This window comes from Sorex fumeus, unplaced genomic scaffold (assembly GCF_029834395.1).
Source record: "Sorex fumeus unplaced genomic scaffold, SorFum_2.1 ptg000035l, whole genome shotgun sequence".
Classification (NCBI taxonomy): Eukaryota; Metazoa; Chordata; class Mammalia; order Eulipotyphla; family Soricidae; genus Sorex; species Sorex fumeus.
Window position 1 is genome coordinate 2085230 of NW_026606092.1, and position 14221 is coordinate 2099450.

Genomic DNA, 14221 nt, shown 5'->3' on the forward strand with positions numbered 1-14221 from the left:
AGGAAAGGTTTTTTCCTTTTCCTTGGTGCTGACACACTTCTATTTTCCAAAATATATTTTTTAATTTGGGATGGATTTGAGGAAGGGAGACAAGTGCTGGCAAGGTGGCTGCTACATTGTCCTCATTCTAATACTTGTATTCCCAGAACATAGTAGAAGAAATTCTACCCTAGTTATGAATCAGGAAATTCAGAGTATTTCTGGAATTGTTAGGAGACAGATACTGAGCTGTTCAGGGAAGAATCTTGAAGCAGGAAATTATTCATAGGAGTAGATGGTCATTCATTGAAAAAGAGAAACAGGAAGCTTTTAAGTTTCCCTATCTGGGTACAGGCTCTGTGAAGTGGGGCTGTACAAGGAAGAATCCCCAGAGTATACCTAAAACAGTACCTCACACACAATGGGCACTTAATAACGGTAGAATAGTTTAACAAATTAGAAGAAGTAATTCTTTTGACTTAGATTTTCAGAAACATTAAAGATGTCAATGTTTACTGGTCCTGACTTGCTTTGTGCTACAGATTAATCTGAAGATGATGGAATTGGAAGGAACAAAGCTTCCTTTTTTCCCTTCCATCACATTGCCCTTTCTGATCGAATTTCCTGAATGCTCCTAAGTTTTCTACTCTGGTTTTCTTTATGAGAACAAGGAGCATTTTAGTGTTGCTTGATTTTAAACCCCATTTCCAATTCCTTTTCCCCTACTTACTCTTTGATATGCAACCATGTCATTTTGCTATGACTTTTCTTGCTTCTGTAGTTTGCAAAACATGAGTGACTATTTTGTGTGCTATAATTTATAATTTAATTTGCATTGTATTATGCTACAGGTATTTTCACTATTATCATGATATTAACTTTTTCCTCTGAGCACTACACTTTACTGAGGAACTCTCTGAACATTCAATCCATAACTTAATTGTTGCATCGTTCTTACTGGGGCACATCCATTTTGCATATCTATTCACTCTTTAATATTGGATGCCCAAATTGCCCTTGATTTCCCACTGCAAAAGTATATTATGGAAAATATCTTTGTACTTTTCTGATGTGTAGGAAAATTTTGTTGATATATATACCAAAGAGTTAAGTTAACAAGACATATGGACGAAATTGTGTATTTCATTTAAAAATTGCTCTAAAATGATTTATCTCTACAGCATTTATCATTTTTCCTTCCGATAAGAAGTTATTAGAGCAGCTACATTCATGCGTGTGTGTGTGTGTGTGTGTGTGTGTGTGTGTGTGTCTGTATGTGTTTCTGTATGTGCTTTATCAGCTTGGATTTATCCAAACCTCTGTTTTTCTAGTAAGTGATTCAAAACAATATCTAATTATAGATTTAGCTTTTGTTTTTTTAGCTAAATGTTTTTATATGTTTTTACTAACATTTCTCTTGATATATGAGTTTCTGTGTTTCATATCTAAATTAACTGCTTTATTTTTTTTTCATCTATTCTCTACTGGGATTCCTGTCTTTCCTTGTTGATTGCAAGTATCTGGTAAGTTTCAGAGTCTGCAAGTATCTTTTCCAAATCTACTATATCTCTGTTTTGCCCTGACATCTTGAGTTTAACAACCATATTTAATATTTACAAAATAAAATTCATACTTTTGGCTTTTCATTTTATGCCTCTGAGGTAAAGAGCTTTATTAAAGAAATTTTTGACAATAATATAAGGATAGAGAGATATTTCTGATAGTTTTATATCAAAAAGTGCAATTTTAGCAGGGTTGAACATGAATGTCTTCTAATGGTTTTAGGCATCTCGTTACTATAAGTAACTGAAATTTTCTATAGAACCAAGTGGAGAATAAGGTTTGCTTGTTGCAAAGGTTCTTTATCCTGATTAGAGAACGTATTTTAAAGAAAAAATATTATTAACAGTAGTCTCAAGTTATTTGGTTTAAGATTGCCTGGTAAAGAACTTTGAACTTGTCCATTAATTGAAAGATTAAAATATCATTGTATTCCCCATGAAGCCTACAATGACCAATCTTCTTTTTAAAATAGATGGTGAGGTAAACAGAAGATAACTCAAGTAATAGAATAAATACCTAATATATGCATGTTCCTGAGTTCAATTCTCAGTATCTGCTAGTGCCCTTAGTATCACTAAACGTATTCTGGGTAGCTTCAGAGCACCATTGGCTGAGCATTGTTTGTGGTAGCCCCAGGTCTTTTGAGCACCACTGCAAATGACACCTATAAATCTAGATGAAAATATGGGAACTATATTATGGAAGTCCCCACAGTGATTGATGCTTATTAAGTTTTGGTTTTCCTTTGTGACCAAGTATTATGGATTGAAGATATACCCTGTAAAATTCATACAATGAAATTATAAACCCTAACATAATAGTATTAGGAGATAGAGGTTTTTGTGAAGTAGTTAGATCCAAGGGCAGAAACCTCATTAACAGAAATAGTGCTTCAAAAACTGAACCTAAAAGTTCTCTCATTTTCTCCAATGTAGAACACAAGGAATGAATGACCATCTAGAAAAGAGTCATCCTCAAAGTCTGACCATCCAGGCACTCTTGTCTAGGAATTTCAGTCACCTAATCTGGTATTCATCTATAAACCAAATACCATGAGTTATTACAATTAGCCAGAAGTGTAGATTAGTTCACAAAGAAAGGAAGAGTAAACAAAGTCAAACTTTATTCACAATTATAATAAAAGGTATTGTTAGGTGACCTAGTAGGTCAAATCACATCCTTGCAGGTTTTGTGTCTGCTTAAAAGATTAAAAAGTAACATTGGTTGAAAATTAAACCTTTTCAGATGAAGTTATTTAAGGATATTGAGTTGAAACCACCACAGAGGATTGAGGATGAACCTTGAAAAGAGGAGAGGATATACAATTCACACAGGTCACGTGACAGTGGCAGTAGAGATAGCTTTCTGCCACAAGTTAATGTCAGGAATCAAGCTGGTCTAGAAAAAAAAATTCTTTCCTACAACCTTTGTAGGAGTATAGCCCTGCTAAAAGCTTGATTTTGAGCATCCAGCCTCTAGATTTGAGAGAATAAATGCCTATCAAGCCACCAAACTTGTGTTGATTTCTAACATTAGCCTTAGAAAACCCATACAGGTAACTGGTGACATGTCTATTTTTCAATAAAAGTTCAGTGGTTATTGGTACTTGAAGAACTAGGAATGGGAATGATAAGGTCTTGAGAACTTCTGAAATATACAGTGACTAGTAATGCTTTAATTACAATTATTGTTAATCAGACATTTTCTTGGTTTCCTGTAGTGCATCTACACTCAAACTCAATCTACGTGATAATCTAATTATTCCATTTTACCCAATGCTTCTACAGAAAATCTTCAATGCCTCCTCTTCCTATAAAAGTTCCAAGTCTTTCTCTTTGGAAATTTAGATGGCAGTGGAGGTGGAGAGGAATATCCAGAGTGATACCCTGACATGATCCTTGGCAATGAGAGTACACTCAGTTGAAAATGATGCTCTGGGCTTTGGGTATATTTAGCTACAAATCCTATCCTGACCCTCATATTTTGACTACTTGAGGTCTATTGGGGGATATGGCTGATTGATTCCTTTTGTATGGAGCTTTCTATATCTTATGTCATAACCTGAGGTCCAGTGAACTTACAGAGCTCTGAAAACAAGCTGAATGGAGCTTTCTATATCTTATGTCATAACCTGAGGTCCAGTGAACTTACAGAGCTCTGAAAACAAGCTGAATCTTATTGATGTCCTTACCAAAGTCATTCCAGGTATACTCCATCTCTTCTGGTATACTCTCTATGATACTCAGATTTTCTCACTATTGGGACCTTGGGTACTTTAAGGATTCATTCTTTTTTGTTCGCTGTTATCTTTTGGGTGGGGCACACCCAAGGTTGCTCAGTGCTTATTCCTCTCTTGTGCTCAGGGATCACTGTTGGCAGGGTTCAGGAGACCATTTGGGATGTTGGGAATCAAACTCCAGTAGGTATCAAGCAAGGCTAGTGCCCTATCATCTGTATTGTTACTCAGGATTCTAAACTCCACATTACAGAATTTTAAAACATATTTTTTGGTTATCATTCTTGAGCGCATTTCAAATTCTCCAGCAGAGATGCAGAAACCATATAAAGGGTGGGTGGTGAACATAGGATAGTACAGCAGGTAATGTACATGCCTTGCATTTCACCTCAACAGGTTGTATTGCTGGTACCAAATATGGTTCCTTTAGCATCGCTAGGAGTGCCCTGAGCACAAGGCCAGGAGTAATCCCTGAGCACCATTCAGAGTAGATCACAAAGAAAACAAACAAATATGTAGACCAAAAATAAAACAAACAAACAAAATGCTGCTGTTTCTTAGAGAGTTGTTAAGAAATAGAAACCATGTGAGGGGGATAGTACAGAAGATGGGGCATTTGTCTTGTACATAGCCAACCAGGATGTGACTCCCTTAGCCCAGCCAGGTGTGAGTGCAGAGGTAGAGGTAATCCCTGAGTGCCATCAGATATAGATTCCCACCTCCACCAAAAATAGAAATCATAGCATTCTTGGAGGCAAATTACATGTTATTTAATTAGATACATATAAGGGAACATAAAAGTGGAGTAGTCAAGTTTTAGAAGAGAAAATTCTTAGTAAGAGTATAATGAATGTGAAGAAAATATACTTATTACTAAAGATCTCAGTGGAGACAGTCTGGGTGTCAGGGTGGCACTGAGTTGGTTTGCGAACCTCTAGGAATGATGTCCCAACCCACGGCTCTGCCCAATAAGTATATTTGTGGAAATCTATCATTTTAGAATCAGTTATCTCTTGTTGTTCCTTAAATTCAGCTTAATGAAAAGCCCAGTAATGATTGAGATCACCAAATTCCTCAGTTTGACATTTAAAGCAATTTGACCTTTCTAACACCACCACGTTTAATTTACAGGATATATCTGTCTAAGGTTACAGCCATCCATTGCCATCCCAAATGCAGCCTTTATTCATATTGTTCAAGGTATTCATTCCCCTTACTAAGAATTCCTACTTTATTTTTGCCTGTCGAAATCCTTCACATTCTTCATGTCTCAGATTAAATTACTCCTATTCAGACTCTGCTAGAGGAATGTAATTCTTTTACTTCTGAATTTGTACAATACTTTGAATGACTGGTATACAATGTATCAAATTTTGTCCTCTGCTGAACTTAATTTATGTTTTTGCTTTGCTATTCAGTTTAGAAGTTCTATTTTGGAGGTTAAGTCTATGTAACTCTGCATGCCTTAAGGACAGTGCATAGCATACAGAGCACTCTATAAAATTTGTTGAGGTAAATCACAAATGTGATTACAGATTGAATATGGAAGACTGAATGGATTTTCAACATTTAAAATACTCTCTGATATTTATTAGCACCTGGCACAACTCCCCTATGGTCAGGAAGTGTTCTGTGACTTGATTTCATGTTCTCAACCCAACTCTGAACTAGTTTTTGACTTTAAACTTTCCTTCAATCTCTGAAGCACCCAAGCTCACCTTTTATTAGATCTGGGTACAAGATTTTGGAGGGCTCACTTGCCATTCCAGAAAGTGCCTATTACCCTAATCCCTGCTGTGAATCTTGATCCTTCTTTCTCCTTTCTTTTTATACTATCAAGATTTTCCTGAGTATCTATTATTTTAATTACTGTATTCTAGGGGCTGGAGCGATAGCACAGTGTGGAGGGTGTTTGACTTGCATGTGGCCAACCCGGGTTCGATTCCTCTGCCCCTCTCGGAGAGCTCAACAAACTACCAAGAGTATCCTGCCTGCATGGCAGAGCCTGGCAAGCTCCCCATGGTATATTCAATATGCCAAAAACAGTAACAAGTCTCACAATGGAGACGTTACTGGTGCTTGCTCAAGCAAATTGATGAACAATGAGAGGACAGTGTTACAGTGCTACAGACACAAATACTGGTAAATACCCGTGAGACATTACTGGTACCCACTGGAACAAATCGATGAACAACTAGAGGACAGTGCTACAGTGCTACTGTATTCTAGAGCACAAGTGCCTGCATTGTAAAATAATTCAAAGTGTGGACTTTGGAGTCTTAGTGTCTAGACTTGAATTCTAGCTCTACTATCTGCTATGTATTATTTCAAAATAGACCCTTGATACTGAGAAACTTTCAACGGCAAGACACAGAGTATTACAGCAGCTCACAGGGTTCTGGGGAAGATAAATAGGATACACACAAAGCAGAGCATGGCACCTAATCAGATTCATTAGCAAAATAATGGTTGTTATCCACATTTTCACATTCACATAGTCAGATTTCAATTAGTCAGATTCTTAAGCAAAGTAATCAACCTTTTTTTAAAAAAAGTATTATGTCATAATCTAATTTGTATTATACTTTTAACTACAATTTATCCTTCTTGAGGGTTCCAAATAGATATTTGTGATATATTTGTAATATAAAGGTAACACTCTCTTCCCCTGGTTCATCCCTATTTTTTCACACCTTCGTATTTTATTATCTCTAATATCCAAAGGCTTTTGTTTATATTATAATCCAGAAATGAATGGCCTCATTGTGAAGCTATTCCCTTGATTTTAAGCTAAATTATATGTCAAAAAGTGGTTTATTATTGTTTTCTTCAGTATAAAATAACAGATATGAATTAAGCATTAAGATCAGTACTGTTCCCAAAGCACAGCAGAACAAACAAATCATAAAATTGTAACACACTCTGGCTGGTAAAGACAAAAATCTCTATACTTAAATATCTTCTGCATTAAAAATTGTTAACACTTTTTAAGTAAGTAAAATCTTATAGAAGTTTCTCTATAGAGGATTTTAGAGACAATTTCTCTCCAATATTTGAATCCAACTCAGTATTGGAAACTCTGGTCAGTTTGTTGTCTCATTTCTGCATTATGCGTTCTATCACCAAATGAGACTTAAAATGATGCTGGAATTAATCAATGGAAAGACCCAATAAATTTTCAATAGATGAAGAAAGTCTAATGAACAAAATCTAGGACTCGAATCTGAGAAATATCTGAATTTTAATCCTCTAATAGTCTTCTAATTCGAGGCCTAACCAGATGATTTAGTTTTGGAATTTGTGCCCTACAGACTCTGTTTTATTCCAAGACTCCTACTAACACTGGAAACTGGTTGACATGAAAAAAAAAAAAGACATTGGAACAGTCTAAGGTACATGAAGGCAAGACCTGTGTTCTCCCTCCCTCCCTCCCTCCCTCCCTCCCTCCCTCCCTCCTTTCTTTCTTTCTTTCTTTCTTTCTTTCTTTCTTTCTTTCTTTCTTTCTTTCTTTCTTTCTTTCTTTCTTTCCTTCCTTTCCTCTCTCCCAATCATGCTCAGAGATTACTCCTGGCTTTTTACTGGGGGGGGGGGGTCTGTCATGGCACAATTTGAGGGAATCATATGTGATGTCCAAGACTGAACTCTTGCCAGTGTGTGCAAAGCAGGTGCCCTACTCATTGTACTATCTCTCTGGCCACTGTGAAAAAGAGGATTTTCTTGTTCTGGGTGGTTCTTAAGAAGCATGCTGAAAGTAGACTATAGACCAAACATGATTGCCACTCAATGCCTCTTTTGTAAACCACAACAGCCAAAAGGAGAGAGAGAACAAAAGGGAATGCCCTGCCACAGAGGCAGGGTGGGATGGGGAGAATGGGGGGTGGGAGGGATACTGGGATCCGTGGTTGTGGGAAATGGGCACTGGTGGAGGGATGGGTATTTGATCATTGTATAATTGAAACCCAAGCACAAAAATTTGTAAGTCTACAACTGTACCTCATGGTGTCTTACTAATAAAAATTTTAAAAAATTTTATGGAAGATTTGCATACAAAATTCAGCAAACTAAAAGTTATAATTTAACATACAGTTAAAGTAGGTGGGGCCTGTCCCTCCTGCAAAGTCCAGGCCTCTCCTTTACCTGTGAATGATGTCACCAGTCCTTCCCTGACATTTTCTCATCCTATGAATGTCCTCCTTGTCTCATCCTGTGCAGTCTACTTGAACGATGGCCAGGAACCATCTCTGCATTACTCTCTATCTTGTATAAGCTTTCCTCAGTTCTGTACTTGTCACTGGGCCTCCCAACTCTACCCCAGCAGTTTCTATGACCCTGGTCTTGTTTTCCTTGTATATAGTCACAACCACATCATATGCTCAGCACCTTGACACTAGGGCATCTGAGCCCTGCCTGAATCTGAGCATTCCTGGGCTTCTCAGCCTATATTCTGAGCCAGTATTTTGCATGTATTCTGCCCCTGTTCAGACCTTTGAGGCCTGCCTGTACTTGATCATTTGTCAGGCCCTCAGCTCCTCAGCTCTACCTCATCCTATATATATATATATATATATATATATATATATATATATATATAGAGAGAGAGAGAGAGAGAGAGAGAGAGAGATAGAGAGAGGAAAAGAGAAGAGAACACAAGAGAGCAATGAGAGAGAGGAGAGAGAGCGATCACAGAAAAGATACAGTGCTGGAGACCTGCAGGTATCTATAGCTATATCCCTACCCTGACTCCCCTTACCATCCCATTGTCTATTGGGATTGGCTCTGTGTTCCACGTGGGAGATTTAAAGTGAGCAAATAAATTCACCTGGCACTTCACCCTTAATTCCTGCTGTATAACCTGGTGTGTGTTTTCATCTTTATTTACTTTGGTCCAAAAGTACGAGCTCCTCTGTGTGTGTGTGTGTGTGTGCTCATGTGTATGCGTACATATGTGTGTGCGCATGTACGTGTGTGCATGTGTGTGTGTGAGTGTGTGTGCGTGTGTGTGTGTGTTGACGACAAATTTAGATAACACAGAAAAAGCTAAAAAGTATTCCATTTTCAGTTTGTAATGATCTAGTAGATAGGTATATACATGTTTCATTTATTTAAAGCAAGTTTATTTGAGAACTAAAGGGAAGGAAGGAGATGTAGATAAAGATATATGCTCAAGAGAGAACATGGAGAGGAAAAAAGCACAAGTACATCCCGAGTGGGAATATGTGGGCTGGGGAAATGTGCCCCAAAGTTACCATTTAAGGCAGATGCAGGCAAAAGAGGCCAATTTTCTTTTATTTTTTGTTTTCTTTATTATTGACATTTTCAGTCATGAAAAAATATTTTTAAAATGACACAATAAAATAAATCTCAATATATTTATCACCCAATGTCAAAAATTATTAAGAAGTAACCAATAGTTCATTTATTGTATCTTATGTTCTCATACCTCATGAAAAACACATACACCCTAGATAGCTATAAAGCCAATCCCAGACATAATTTAGGATGGACATGAAGGCCAAAGTGAGGGTACATTTGAATCTGTAGTGTAGACTTTCAAACTGAACCACCCTTCATGATGGTTCTTGCATGATGTGGCATGAAAAGTCTTTTGTATGACAGGGCATAAATACAAGGCACTAAAGTGACCTATATACTGACTGATGTTTCTTTTTTTTCTTCTAAAGAAAGTAGCTGATACTTCCTGGCAGGGGAGAAATCATGATCACAAAGGTGGTCTATCCTAGACAAGGTTTATTGATTGCATTCCTCTAGATGTGCTGACCCCAGTCATTTTTTCCAAATCTGGGGAACTCCACAGAATAATTTGTGGTAGTGTGGGACTGTGCTTGTGCTTTCCCTTGGGGAAAACAGAAAATGACCCTATGGTTAGCTTCTGTTTCTGGTTTTCCTTGGGGCTATTAAAACTAAGTACTGAGATATTGGGTAACAAAAATTACAGAACAAATCTTCTCTCAGGCAGCTAGATACTGTCTAATTTTGTTTATCTGAATACAGAAGCTGGTCAAGAGAAGCTAATGAATGAGCTCCTAGCAGGTTCATCAGATTTTTACTAAGCTAAATAGATGACCTTTTATGAGTCGATTATAGAACCAAAGAGCAGAATTTTGACAACTTCATTTAGTTTGATAGCTTTGTGTAGAAAGTACTTAATAAATAATAGGGACAATATTACTTGATTGATAAAAATAGATCTTACTAAAAAGAAAGCATTTGTGAACCATGAGGATAAGTCACAGTTTATTCTGTATATTGTAATTCAATAATACTTAATAAGATTTCACCATGGGAAATGGCTAGAATTATAAAATCAACAAGTTTTTTCCTTTTTCTATATTTAAAAACACAGAAAATAAGACTAAAATCAAAACAAGGGAAAATTAAGCTCACTTGTTTGCTAAAAGAACAACCAAAAACAACCAAAGGTATAATTTAGAAGAAAGAAAATCAAGCAGAGTGCTTGAAAGTGTACAAATTTTGAGAATTGTTTTTAGTTTCTGCAAGTGAGATTAGAAGCTATTTCTGGATGTTAGTCCACAATAATTATTTTATCTGTTAGCAAGATGTTGGGGCTATGCATATACTTTTCTGAGAATATGCATTTACTGTATATGACTATTGTCAAATAACTGGAATATATTTTTTCAGTACTCTATCACTCAGGGGTCAACATTTCTTTGGGAACCTCCACAACAGAATATATGTTCTAGAAATTCAGATCTTCCAGATATGGCCCTCTTTAAACAATACTAATTCTTTAATTAACATGTGGAAATAAGTAAAAACAAGTCAAATAATACTTGTTTTTATGTTCATTGGGATTGTTTGCTTTTAATGAAGGAATATCAAATAAACACCATCAGATTGGGGGCTGCTATAGAAAAGATAGGCTTGGCTTCTGTTCTATGCCATTCTTTGCGTTCTATAACCTCTGCCTTCTCAAAAACATTCCCTAACTAGATGTTCTGAGGCATCTAGCTGTGCTTGAGTTCCTGACTTTACTTCCATTTGACTTCCCTCTACTTCTATTTATTTTCATAGTCAGGGAAATCTTTTCTTTTCTGTCATAGAAATCTTTCTTCAAACTTTTCATGTCTTTTTGTTTAGTCTGTCAGAGGAAATACCCAATTTCTAATCAATGACTGCTAAACTATTGTACCATTTCAAATATATAGAGGTTATGATTGAATATTTGTGAGTGTGCAGGACAAAAAATAAATTGGACCCCATTTACTCTATTGCTTTTGTCTGTTGAACTATATCTATATAATTTTCATTGTATATTCATTAATAGTATTAGTCAAAATGCATTCTATTTTGTCTTCTCAACCATTTATAATGGGCATTAAATTTTAGTCTCTGTTTAGGATCTGTTCCTTGGTAGAGATATTTTTTCCCCCTTTGGAATGATTAACATCAAGAATCTTCCCTTTACTTCTCATTCTGCACCATCCTGAGTTCCTGGGATTTTGTTCTTTTAAAAACTTGATGTCTCAACTCTAGGAGTCCTCCCATGTTATATTAAAATACTATCTAACATTTGTATATTATACACTATTTGTCATGTATTCCCTTTATCCTCACAGTAACCTAAAGGAGGAAACACTATAAATTTTCTTCACTTTATACGTGAGGAAAATTGAGTGATAAGGTCATTAATTGGCCATTTGTCAGAAAGGTCACAGTACTGGGTTTCTGATTCCAGTCAGATTGCCCTGCGTTAATGATCATGCTCTTGACTCTTTAGTGTTCCATATCTAATAGGGTTGATGTAATGTATGGCATATTCTGTGATAATCAGATGTAAAGTATGATACATTGGTAAGGGTTATATCTTATTTTATAGAAAGTTTATCAAGATGCTCAATGGACATGACAAAGGGAGGGGAGTTTTGAGTTTCTCATAAACTCTGCCTCTGTCTCTTCTAACCTGTACCAAATAAATATGCAATCCAATGCAAAGGAATGTACTTGTTTTGAATTATATCATCAAAATCACCTGGTGTTCCATTTCAATAGACTGCTACCCGAGGCTCTCCTTCATAGAAATTCCAGAACCCTGTGTGTTTGCTTTATAACCATTTCGAAGGTTACAGATAGTCTCACTGCTCTAAAATAGGTGTATTGTAGATCTTTGAAACTTGAAACCTGGGATCTCTTGGTGCACTCTTGATTAATGAATCAAGAATGTCACATAAAAACCAGCTTCTAAAGGATTAGTTTCTTTGATTAATATTGAATTTAGGAACTTCCCTATTTATTCATGTGTATGACAAATCTGTAACTTCTGAAGAAAATTTCTCATCACCTTTTGTGTCAGCTCCTTCAAGAAAAGTTAAAAGTCAAAGCAGGTAGCAGCAGCATTAAATTATAGTAATAAAAAAGCATAATTAATCATTCCTTCAGAAAATACACTGACATTAATCCAAGGAAGGGGAAACTTTCCTTAGAAAAGAGTCTGATACAACTTATGTTTACTTTAGTTAACTTCTTTGAAAATTCTAAGCAAAAAAGATTATTAGCAGAATACTTGAATTCTTTCTTTGCTATCTTTAAGTGACAGAAGTAAAGATAGAAATGTTAAAGTGAACTTTCTGGGTCCTAAGACTATCACTTTCAGATATCCAGGTTTTTCAATTCGTGAATTATTTATGACCTGTCATGTTTCATACAACTCTCGAGAACCTAGCAAGCCTCCTTTTATTGATTGATTCTATATCATGTCAAATATTAAAACTAATGTGTTATATCATAGTTAAAAACAAAAATCTGACTTTAATATAATTTGTAGTAGGCAGATGAGATTGAAATTTTCAGTAGTATAGAAAAATGTACTTATGTATATATAAATTCATATACATAGTCAATTTCCTCTATGTTTTTTTTGTTGGTTTCCTAGTACTTATCTAAATAAAGGTAAATCAAACAAGAGACCATTCTGTTTACTAAATTGAAAGTCAGTCAGTTTTCTCTCTGTTTAAAAAAAGTTTTTGTTGTTGTTGTTTTTGGCCTAACCCCAGGGGTTACTACTGGCTCTGCACTCAGGACTCACTCTTAGCAGTGCTCAGGAGATCATAGGGGATGCTAGGGATTGAATCCAGGTCAACTGCATGCAAGGCAAAAGTTCTATCCTTTGCACTATCACTGTGTCCCCTCTTTCCTTTTTAAGTATTACTAGAATATTAAAATACTGAAAATAATAATAATTCCTGGATATAATCAAATGGAGACAATTAAAATTTTTAAGTTTTTTCTTTATTAGTGTTGGAGTGATAGCACAGCGGTAGGGCATTTGCCTTGCACTCAGCCAGCCAGCTGAGCCGGGTTCGATTCCTCTGCCCCTCTCGGAGAGCCTGGCAAGCTACCGAGAGTATTAAATATGCCAAACACAGTAACAAGAAGTCTCACAATGGAGACGTTACTGGACCCGCTCCACAGGAGGCCGGTGTTTGTTTTGTTTGTCTTTATCAGTAAATAGCTTGTGGTGCATTAGCATTAAAGAATAATCAATGATTTAACAAAATGAACTAACAATAAAGTTGAAAACAGAAATATCAACTGATGCATTCTAGTAGCACTGTAGCACTGTCCTCCTGTTGTTCATCAATTTGCTCGAGCGGACCCAGTAACATTGTGAGACTTGTTACCGTGTTTGGCATATTGAGTACCTCATGGGTAGCTTTGCTGTGTGGGCGAGATACTCTCAGTAGTTTGTTGGGCTCTCCAAGAGGGGTGAAGAAATCAAACCTGGGCCAACTGGGTCAGCGCGTGCAAGGCAAATGCCTTACCCCCTGTGCTATAACTCCAGCCCGATGCACTCTAGTAAGTTTGTTAATTCATGTTAACCAGGACCTATATACCTATACATGTAGACTACATCTGCAATGTGTTTTTGTTTTGTTTTTTAAATGAATATTTTTGGAAACATCTAGAATGTATTAGAATTTAATTAAAAAATTAACTTTTGTGTTAATTTTGTATTAGAGAACAAAATTGACAACAGCAATTTCTCTTAAAAAACTATGATCACATTAACTATCACAAGTGGATAGCTTTAAGATGCGCAGATGAAATTAGGGATTTTATTGTCCAGAGAGTGGCTTGCTGAATATTTGACTAAGGATTTCTTTTTCTTTTTTATATTCTAGGGTCAGAAAAATTTTGTTTTCAAATGTGGCCTGCCCCATGCTCTAGTCAGAGGGAATTTTATTCTTTGGTTGAAAGAGTAAATTCCTGTTTGAGTGTGATATGGAAATTAACAACTCATTAGTAGAGACTCTCCGTGGTATAGTCAACAAGTTTCTCTTCATCCTTGCAAAATCCCACAGATTCTACTCTTAGCCATTTTACCCTCAACATCATGGAAAATACACAAAGATACATGACTACTTTAGTTGCTTATGACAGACTGTTAAATATATTTCTATT

At 36.1% G+C, this 14221-nt stretch overlaps 1 non-coding gene across 1 annotated transcript; it reads left to right on the top strand.

Moving 5' to 3' along the window:
- The first annotated feature begins 9469 nt into the window (after positions 1 to 9469).
- Positions 9470 to 9636, top strand: LOC130027028 (U1 spliceosomal RNA). Its single transcript, XR_008792972.1, has one exon. It is a non-coding gene; the product is annotated as a U1 spliceosomal RNA (small nuclear RNA).
- Positions 9637 to 14221: the final 4585 nt, after the last annotated feature.